We start from the raw sequence: 8,500 nt of genomic DNA, 5'->3' as shown, positions 1-8,500 counted from the left end.
GGGGAGGGGAGCAAGTTCCTAGGAACCCTACACTTGCCCAAGTCATACTACCAGGTCATCTTTGGCTTGGTTCATCTGGTTTCTCAGTATACCAGATGTCCTTGCATAAATGAGACATGTTTGTGACTTCCAGGCTCCTTGGAGACAACAGTTCCTGAGTGTGTGAGTACACTAACTTTGATGTTCCTTTAGACATGCAGACACAGGGCCAAAAAAAAAAATTCCTGCCTTCTGGCATAGAGAAGTTTCAAAGTCTGAATAGCAAGATGACCAGTGAGCTAGAGAGCAGGTTATGAAGGGTAAAATAGGGTTTCTTATAGATCTGTCCTAGCTTGACTTTCAGTCTCACACACACACACACACACACACACACAAACACACACACACATGCATGCACATGCACACACACACACACACACACACACATACACACACACACAAACACATGAGAGAGAAAGAGAGAGAGACATAGAGACAGAGACAGAAAGAGATGGAGAGGGAGAGGGACAGAGAGAAGGAGAGGGAGAGAGGCAGCTAGGATTCCTTTTTCACAAGCCATCCTTGTGTCCCTTAGCTTTTTCACAAGGCATCCTGTCTGTCCCTTAGCTCATATGTGTCCTAGATCAGCAGCCAGATCACAGAAGAACCACAGGCATCCACAGGCAGGATCTGGGATCAAACTGTGTTCATCTGTGAGCATACACTCTCTGAAGATGAGCCCTGGTCCAGGCTGGGTTGGAACAACTCTGGGGTTCTGATAGGGGCCCATAGCTTTCTGATTAGTGAGACAGGTTTGATTTTATCAGGCAAAGATCTGCCATTCCCTTTTGTCTGCACATCCAGAGTCCACGAGTTATGCAAAACCCTGTAAAACCATCAGAGAAGGAAAATGTGAAAAGGTGCTGAAGAGGGGGCAGAAATAGGGGCAAATCACAGAGGGGTCCAGAGTCCCTTGGTGGGAGCCCCAGCCAGCCCTGCCCATGGAAAAGATCTATGAGCTTCCTGTCATCTATGAGGCTCAGCAACATCAAAGCCGGGTCACCCATGCAACAGAACTCAGAGGTTGATACTAGCCTTCTTCAGCATTCCTCAGAGCACCACAAGCCTCATTCCCAGCCTAGGAGATCATCAGTACTTCTTCTAATAGTGTAAATGTAGCAAAAAGTCACTAGATTAAACAAGAACTCCATACATTTTCAGAAAATATTCCCTATCTAGAATCATAACGCATAAGGTTACATGAGAATATGAAGGCAAGAGAACTGGGTAAGAGTAGTCAGGAGATAGATGGGGAAATGAAACAGGACAAAGATATGAGGGAAGGGAGGGGCTGGAAAAAATAGACAGACACACAGACAGACAGACAGACAGACAGACAAGAGAGAGGGCCTTTGCAAGGGCAGTGATGACCACATGCTGTGCTAATGTTACCATGTCCCTTTACACTTGATTTCAAAGCTAGCTTCCAGTCCCTTGTGCCTTCCAGAGGACAAGAAGCAAGCAGTTGTCTGGAAATGCTAGCCAACATGACAAGGCAGTCTTAAAGTCCTCAGGCTGGGATTTGGTCAGGCTTTGCCTTCAGTTCTTGTGTCCCACCCCAGTGGTCCCACTGTGGCTCAGTCTCTTCCCTGGACCCACTATTGTTTGAACCTCCCTCTCCTCTCACTGCAGGAGGATGCTACAGAGACAAAAGCACATAGTTGTCTGTGCTCATAATGTCCCTCACAAACCTCTGAGAACTTTCCTGTAGGAATTCCTGCTCAGGGTCATTATCAGAAGGTTCATACATGTGGACTCTTCTATCTCAGGGACTTGACCTCAGGAATCTTTCACCTCTTGGCCTTCTCCATTTAGGGGCTCCTCCATCTCAGGAAGGATCCTGCAACTGTGTGCACAGATTGCCACGTTAACTGGGATTAGCAAGGAAGTCCAGGAAGATTCTGCTCATGTGGGTTTCTGGAAAGATCCAAGAAGTACCAGCTATCTACTGCAAAACTCCACTCTGCAGCAATCACCAAGCAAAAAGCCCTAGACCCCAATGAGGACATCATCATGAGGAAGCTGCTGACCAGACTGATCAGGGTTACCTTGAGACCCAAATAACAGTATCTGATCCATAACCTCAAAGAACGGCTACTAAGGCCTGCAGCTCCACATGGTTCACTCACCTGGTGATCTGAGAACACTGACATTTTCCACATCTTCCACTACTGCATGATCATGATTGGAGAACTCTGAGGCTCATCTAGACAGTTTCTGACTCCCATGGCAATCAGTGTTATCTACAGGATCACTGTCCTGCTTCCCCACTACATAGAGGGGATGGACATATTCATCCTCTTCTTTCATTACCAAGAGCATTAAGCATGCCTTTGGAGTAGCATCTACACTTTTAAGATTTATTTTATTTTCAATTGTGTATACTTGTATGTATCTGCATGTGGATATGTACTCAGGAGAACAAGTGCCCTTGGAGGCCAGTAAGCATAGGCTCCCCAGAGCTGGAGATACAGGTAGCTGAGAGGTGCCCAGTGTGCATGCTAGGACCTAAACTCAGCTCCTCCACCAAACCAGCAAGTGCTCCTAACCAGTTAAGGCATCTCTCCAGACCTAAAACATTACCTCTTTGGTGAGATTTGTTTGTGACTGACAAAGTCTAGAGTCACTGTACAAGTTCTGTGAAGATTGGTCACACCACTGTCGGCTATGCTTCAGTACATGTAGTTACAGCTTCTTCCCAGTCATCCCATCCCTTCAACACACACACACACACACACACACACACACACACACACACACACACCACAGAGAGAGAAAAAGAGAAAGAGAGAGAGAGACTTCAGAAGAAATACAGATTTTTACCTAGTACTATGCTAATTTGTGTTTACTAAAAAAGACTTCTTTGGAGAAATTAAACAGCCCCTCCCCAAAAGACCTTATTATCTAAAGAGGCGCTTAACTTCTAAATCATTTGGCCATTAAGACTGAGTTAGAACACTATCCATTCACAGCCCAAGTGACATGTGAGAAATGAAGGACAACACCATGCACTCACTTAGTTAACTGTGCTACTTAGAAACACCCTCATAGGAGGGCTGCAGCTCCACAGAAACTTACTGACTCGGTCTACATGTCTGACGGTATCCTGTGTTTCCAGTGTTAGTCTGCCCACATACACGTTGAAGCTGAAGTACACTCTACTCAATGATAACTCAGACAAGGAAGAAATGAAGAAAGAAATCAAAGACTTTTTAGAATTTAATGAAAATGAAGCCACAACATACGCAATCTTGTGGGACACAATGAAAGCAGTGCTAAGAGGAAAACTCATAGCTCTGAGGGCCCCCCCAAAAAGAAACTGGAGAGAGCTTACCCTAGCAGCTTGACAGCACACCTGAAAGCTCTAGAACAAGAAGAAGCAAATGCATCCAAGATGAGTAGAAGGCAGGAAATAATCAAACTCAGGACTGAAATCAACCATGTAGAAACAAAAATAATTATACAAAGAATCAACGAAACCAGGAGCTGGCTCTTTGAGAACCAGCTTATCAACAAGATAGATAAACTTAGCCAAACTAACCAGAGGGCACAGAGACAGTACCTAAATCAACAAAATCAGAAATGAAAAGGGAGACATAACAACAGAAACTGAGGAAATCCAAAATATCACCAGATCCTACTACAAAAGCCTATACTCAACAAAAGTGGACAATATGAATGAAATGGACAATTTTCTAGACAAATACTAGGTACCAAAGTTAAATCAGGATCAGATAAGTGATCTAAACAGTCCCATAACCCCTAAAGAAATATAAGCAGTCATTAATAGTCTCCCAACCAAAAAAAAAAAAAAAAAAAAAGCCTAGGATCAAATGGGTTTAGTGCAGAGTTCTATCAGACCTTCAAAGAAAATCTAATACCAATTCTCTTCAAATTATTCCATAAAATAGAAACAGAAGGCACTCTACCCAGTTCATTCTATGAAGCCACAATTACTCTGATACCAAAACCATACAAAGACCTGGCAAAGCAAGAGAACTTCAGGCCAATATCCTTTATGAATATAGATGCAAAAATACTCAATATAATTCTAACAAACTGAATCTAAGAACACATCAAAATGATCATCCATCATGATCAAGTAGGCTTCATCCCAGGGATGCAGGGATGGTTTAGTATACAGAAATCCATTAATGTAATCCACTGTATAAACAAACTAAAAGAAAAAAAAACACACAATCATTTCATTAGATGCTGTAAAAGCATTTGACAAAATCCAACACACTTTCATGATAAAAACCTTGGAAAGATCAGAAATTCAAGGCCCATATCTAAACATGGTAAAAGCAATATACAACAAACCAGTAGCCAACATCAAACTAAATGGTGAGAAACTTGAAGCAATCCCACTAAAATCAGGGACTAGACAAAGCTGTCCACTCTCTCCCTACCTGTTCAATATAGTACTGGAATTCCTAGCCAGAGCACTTAGACAACAAAAGGAGATCAAAGGGAATACAAATTGGAAAGATAGAAGTCAAAATTTCACTATTTGCAGATGATATGATCGTATACTTAAGTGGCCCCAAAAATTCCACCAGAGAACTCCTAACCCTGATCAACAACTTCAGTAAAGTGGCTGGATATAAAATTAACTCAAACAAATCATTTGTCCTATACTGAAAGGATAAAACAGGCTGAGAAAGAACTTAGGGAAAAGACGCCCTTCACAATAGTCACAAATAATATATAGTATCTTGGTGTGACTCTTACCAAACAAGTGAAACATCTGTATAAGAACTTCAAGTCTCTGAAGAAAGAAATTGAAGAAGACATCAGAAGGTGGAAGGATCTCCCATGTAAATAAACTATCCAATAAAAAAAAAGACCTGATATTAATCTGATAGAAGAGAACTTTGGAACATGCTTGAATTCACTGACACAGGAAAGGGATTTCTTAACAGGACCCCACTAATACAGGAACTCTAGATCAGTGATTAATGAATGAGACTTCATGAAACTGGAAGCTTCTGTATGGCAAAGCGATAACATTATTGGAGAATTGAGGCAGCCTACAGAATAATATATCTGACAGAGGGTTGGTGTCTAGAATGTACAAAGAAGAGCAAGAAACTGAATATCATGGAAACAAATAACCGAATTTTAAAATGGGGTATGAGAAGATGAAACCCAAATGACTGAGAAATGTTCTTTTTAATCCTCAATGCTCTTAGCCATCAGTAAAATAGGAATTAAAATTATTTTGAGATATCATCTTACCCTAGTCAGAATGGCCAACGCCAATAAAACTAATGACAACATGTACTTATGGGAAAGGAGAAGGAGCTATTCATCATAGATCAGAATGGAAGCAGGTAGAGCACACTGTGGAAATCGTGGTGCTGTTTTCCCAAGATGATGAAACTTGATCTACTACAAGGTACAGCTATACTACTCTTGAGCGAACACCCAAAGGTCTCTACATATTGCTCTGGAGATGCATGCTCATCCATGGTCATTGTTACTCTATTGATAATATTCAGGAATTGGAAACAATCTCGATGGCTACTGACTAAAGAATGGATAACCAAAACATGGTATATTTATACAATGGTATATTATTCAGCTGTAAGAAAAATGAAATTGTAAACTTTTCTAAGTAAATTGAGCTTAAAAACCATCATCCTGAGTGAGGTAACCCACAACCAGAAAGACATATATTATATTTTCTTCATATGTCCTTCTTAGCTTTTAAGCTTTAGATAAGTGTGTTTTGTTTAGTGTATCTACAGAAGTGAGAGGCAGAAAATATAAGAAACCAATGCAAGAAGAAGGGAATCTTCCAAGGAGTAGGAAATACAACATAGCATTTAAAAAACAGATAAAGGAGAAATTAGAATAGAAGAATTATATGGACAGAGGAACAGAACATCAAAGTAAAGAGGGAATACAGGAAGGAATAACTAACATTAAAAGCTTCTCAAAAAGCCACATGAAAATCTACTACTGTAGACAGACTCACAGCTGAGAATGATACAGAAGGATTGTATGACAGCCCCTAACTCACATCATCCCTAAAAAAGCAGCAAGTTAGACAGAAAGCCATGAAAGAGAAGTCTTAAAATCTGTGATAAGGATGCTGAAGTCTAGCTCTTCACAACTGATGGCTTCTGGCAGGGGTGTGGGTGGACAAAGACTCAGTTTTCTTTAAGGGTCTGGCTAGTGTGAGTTTGACCATACTCCTGTCAGTATATGGGCAATACAAATTGGACCTGTCACCTCCTCCTCCTCCTCCTCCTCCTCCTTCTGGAGATGAGGCAACAAGAGTGTGGTGGCAGACCTGATAGGACTAGGAAGTGAGTGAAACTGGGGTTCATGATGTAAAATTCCCAAATAATCAAAATACTATGTAAAGTAAGAAATTTATTATGTATATAAATAATTCCCAAATAATCAAAATATTATATAAATAAGAAAAGAAACTCACAGCTGGACAGTGACTGTGGAGCACTCAGCCCTTAAGGGGATGTCTTCCTGGGAGAACAGGGGGAGCACTCAGCCTGTAAGGGGATGTCTTCCTGGGAGAACAGGGGAATCTGTAAGGAAGAGGAGACAGAAAGGTTGTATGAACCAGACGTGGTGAACGACTTCAAGGAAAGGGTTTTCAGATACTTCAAGGTCAGTGCACATATGACCTCAGGTTGTGTCAGCATACACAGGATCTAAAGAAGTTCAAGTCAAGTGAAACCCCAGCATGGAGAAGGAGAATTGGGCAAAAGCCCCACTCCCAGCCAAGAAGCTCTTTGTAATTGATAGCTCCTGGGAGATGGGAAATCAGGTTTCTTCAAGGGAACATCACTGAGTATAAAAACCGCACTCCCAGACAGGCTTCCTGCTCAGGAGCAACTGAACAACACAAAATGGGCTTTGTGGGGGTTTTTTTATTGTTGAGTTCTGATTTTTTTTGTCTAAGAGGGAGAAAGAAGCTTGATAGATGAGAGTGGGGTCTCGGTGGAGCCGGGTGAGAAAGAAGAATATGATCAGAATATATTGTATGAGGCCAGACATGGTGGCACAAGTCTTTAGTCTCAGCACTCAGGAGACAGATGGATTTCTGAGTTCAAGGCCAGCCTGGTCCACAGAGTAAGTTCCAAGATAGCCAGGGCTATGTAGAGAGGGTCTGCCCCAAATAAAGCATACACAAAAGTAAATATATATATAGTATGAAATAAGTCTTCAAAATAAATACAAACTTCCTTTTAAGTACTAACAGGTACTATAGTGCTTCTACAGTGGGTCTGAAACTGAGGTGAGCGGTGACAGCACATAGAGTGTGGCTACAGTAGGGAAAGATGACTCATGTCCCCGTCAGACAGAGCAGGGTCAAGAAGATTTCATCATGCTAAAAGGGTATGCAATTTAAAACTTATGAATTATTTATTTCTAGAATTTTCCAAATAATATTATCAGACTTATGCCCACAGAATGTGAATGGTGGAGGGGGACTCTCGTGCCAGGAGTTAGCCCATCAACATCTGATTTAAGGACCACACTTCAATCCTCTACTATGGGTAATGGCCCCTCTTGTGATGGGCTCATTCAAGTAACTGCATTGCCACTCATTCTACAAATGCTTTTATCTGTTTCTACATAAGGCAAAATTACCCATTTGGTTTTTTTCAAAGAAATCATGAAAATCTAGCCACAGCATTACCCTGATTGAATGATATTTTCAAAAGTCCCACAGTAGAAAGAGTCAACAGGTGACAACTTTGATATTTGTGGTCCAGATATGAAATAACAAAAGCCAAGTTTAACCTGAACAACACAAAGTAGAAAACTATTAAGTACCCAGGAAAACTGGCTTAACTTTCTGCTAAATATAGGTACAAAGATAGCCACAGCCTTGAAGGGAAAAATGGCCCTGGCTTTTATGATAAAACGCACCCCAGCAAAACCCATGAGGTAACTGCTATAAGCCAGTGCTTCTGAATTCAACTTCCAGAAAACACTTGGCACCATTAGTGGACAGAAGTGAAATTTTCTTTTCACAGAAGTGAAAGAAATAAAGAGGGCTCTTGTGTATCCAGCCCCTCAGTAGATAGCTAGTAAAGGCTGAGAGGTGGGCACAGGGCTTTCTATGGAAATGCCCACCTGGGCCTTGAATTCCTCTCCTCTGTGCACCATGGCATAGATCTTCCTATTATCTCCCACTATGTACTCAGGGCTTCCAGGGTGCCAGGAAAGCACCCTCACAGACATGTCCACAGGCCCAGCTGAAAGGGACAATGCCTCCATTGAGGTTTCTTCTTGCCCAACAACTATAGCTTGTATCAGGTTGACCAAAGCTAACCAGAACATTCATCCTGTCAAGAATTGGTTTTTTGACCTCCAGGTCCAAAAAGCCAAAGAAGAAAAGAATAGATTTTAAAAACAAACAAACAAACAAACAAACAAGAAAAAAGCAAAACAAAAATATCCCTATAAAAGGCTAAGAGAA

At 41.3% G+C, this 8,500-nt stretch overlaps 1 long non-coding RNA gene across 1 annotated transcript in view; it reads right to left on the bottom strand.

Annotated features, from left to right (window-relative positions):
* LOC116097431 overlaps positions 1–6,577 on the bottom strand; it is a 53,523-nt gene extending 46,946 nt beyond the window's left edge. Inside the window, exon 1 of the long non-coding RNA XR_004121426.1 lies at positions 6,488–6,577. This is a non-coding gene — a long non-coding RNA (uncharacterized LOC116097431). The remainder of the gene's footprint in view (positions 1–6,487) is intronic.
* Between the last annotated feature and the right edge of the window lie 1,923 nt (positions 6,578–8,500).

Source organism: Mastomys coucha, unplaced genomic scaffold (genome assembly GCF_008632895.1).
Source record: "Mastomys coucha isolate ucsf_1 unplaced genomic scaffold, UCSF_Mcou_1 pScaffold19, whole genome shotgun sequence".
In the NCBI taxonomy this organism is placed as follows: Eukaryota; Metazoa; Chordata; class Mammalia; order Rodentia; family Muridae; genus Mastomys; species Mastomys coucha.
The sequence above is the reverse complement of the archived record's forward strand: the minus strand, read 5'-3'. Positions and strand labels throughout refer to the sequence as shown.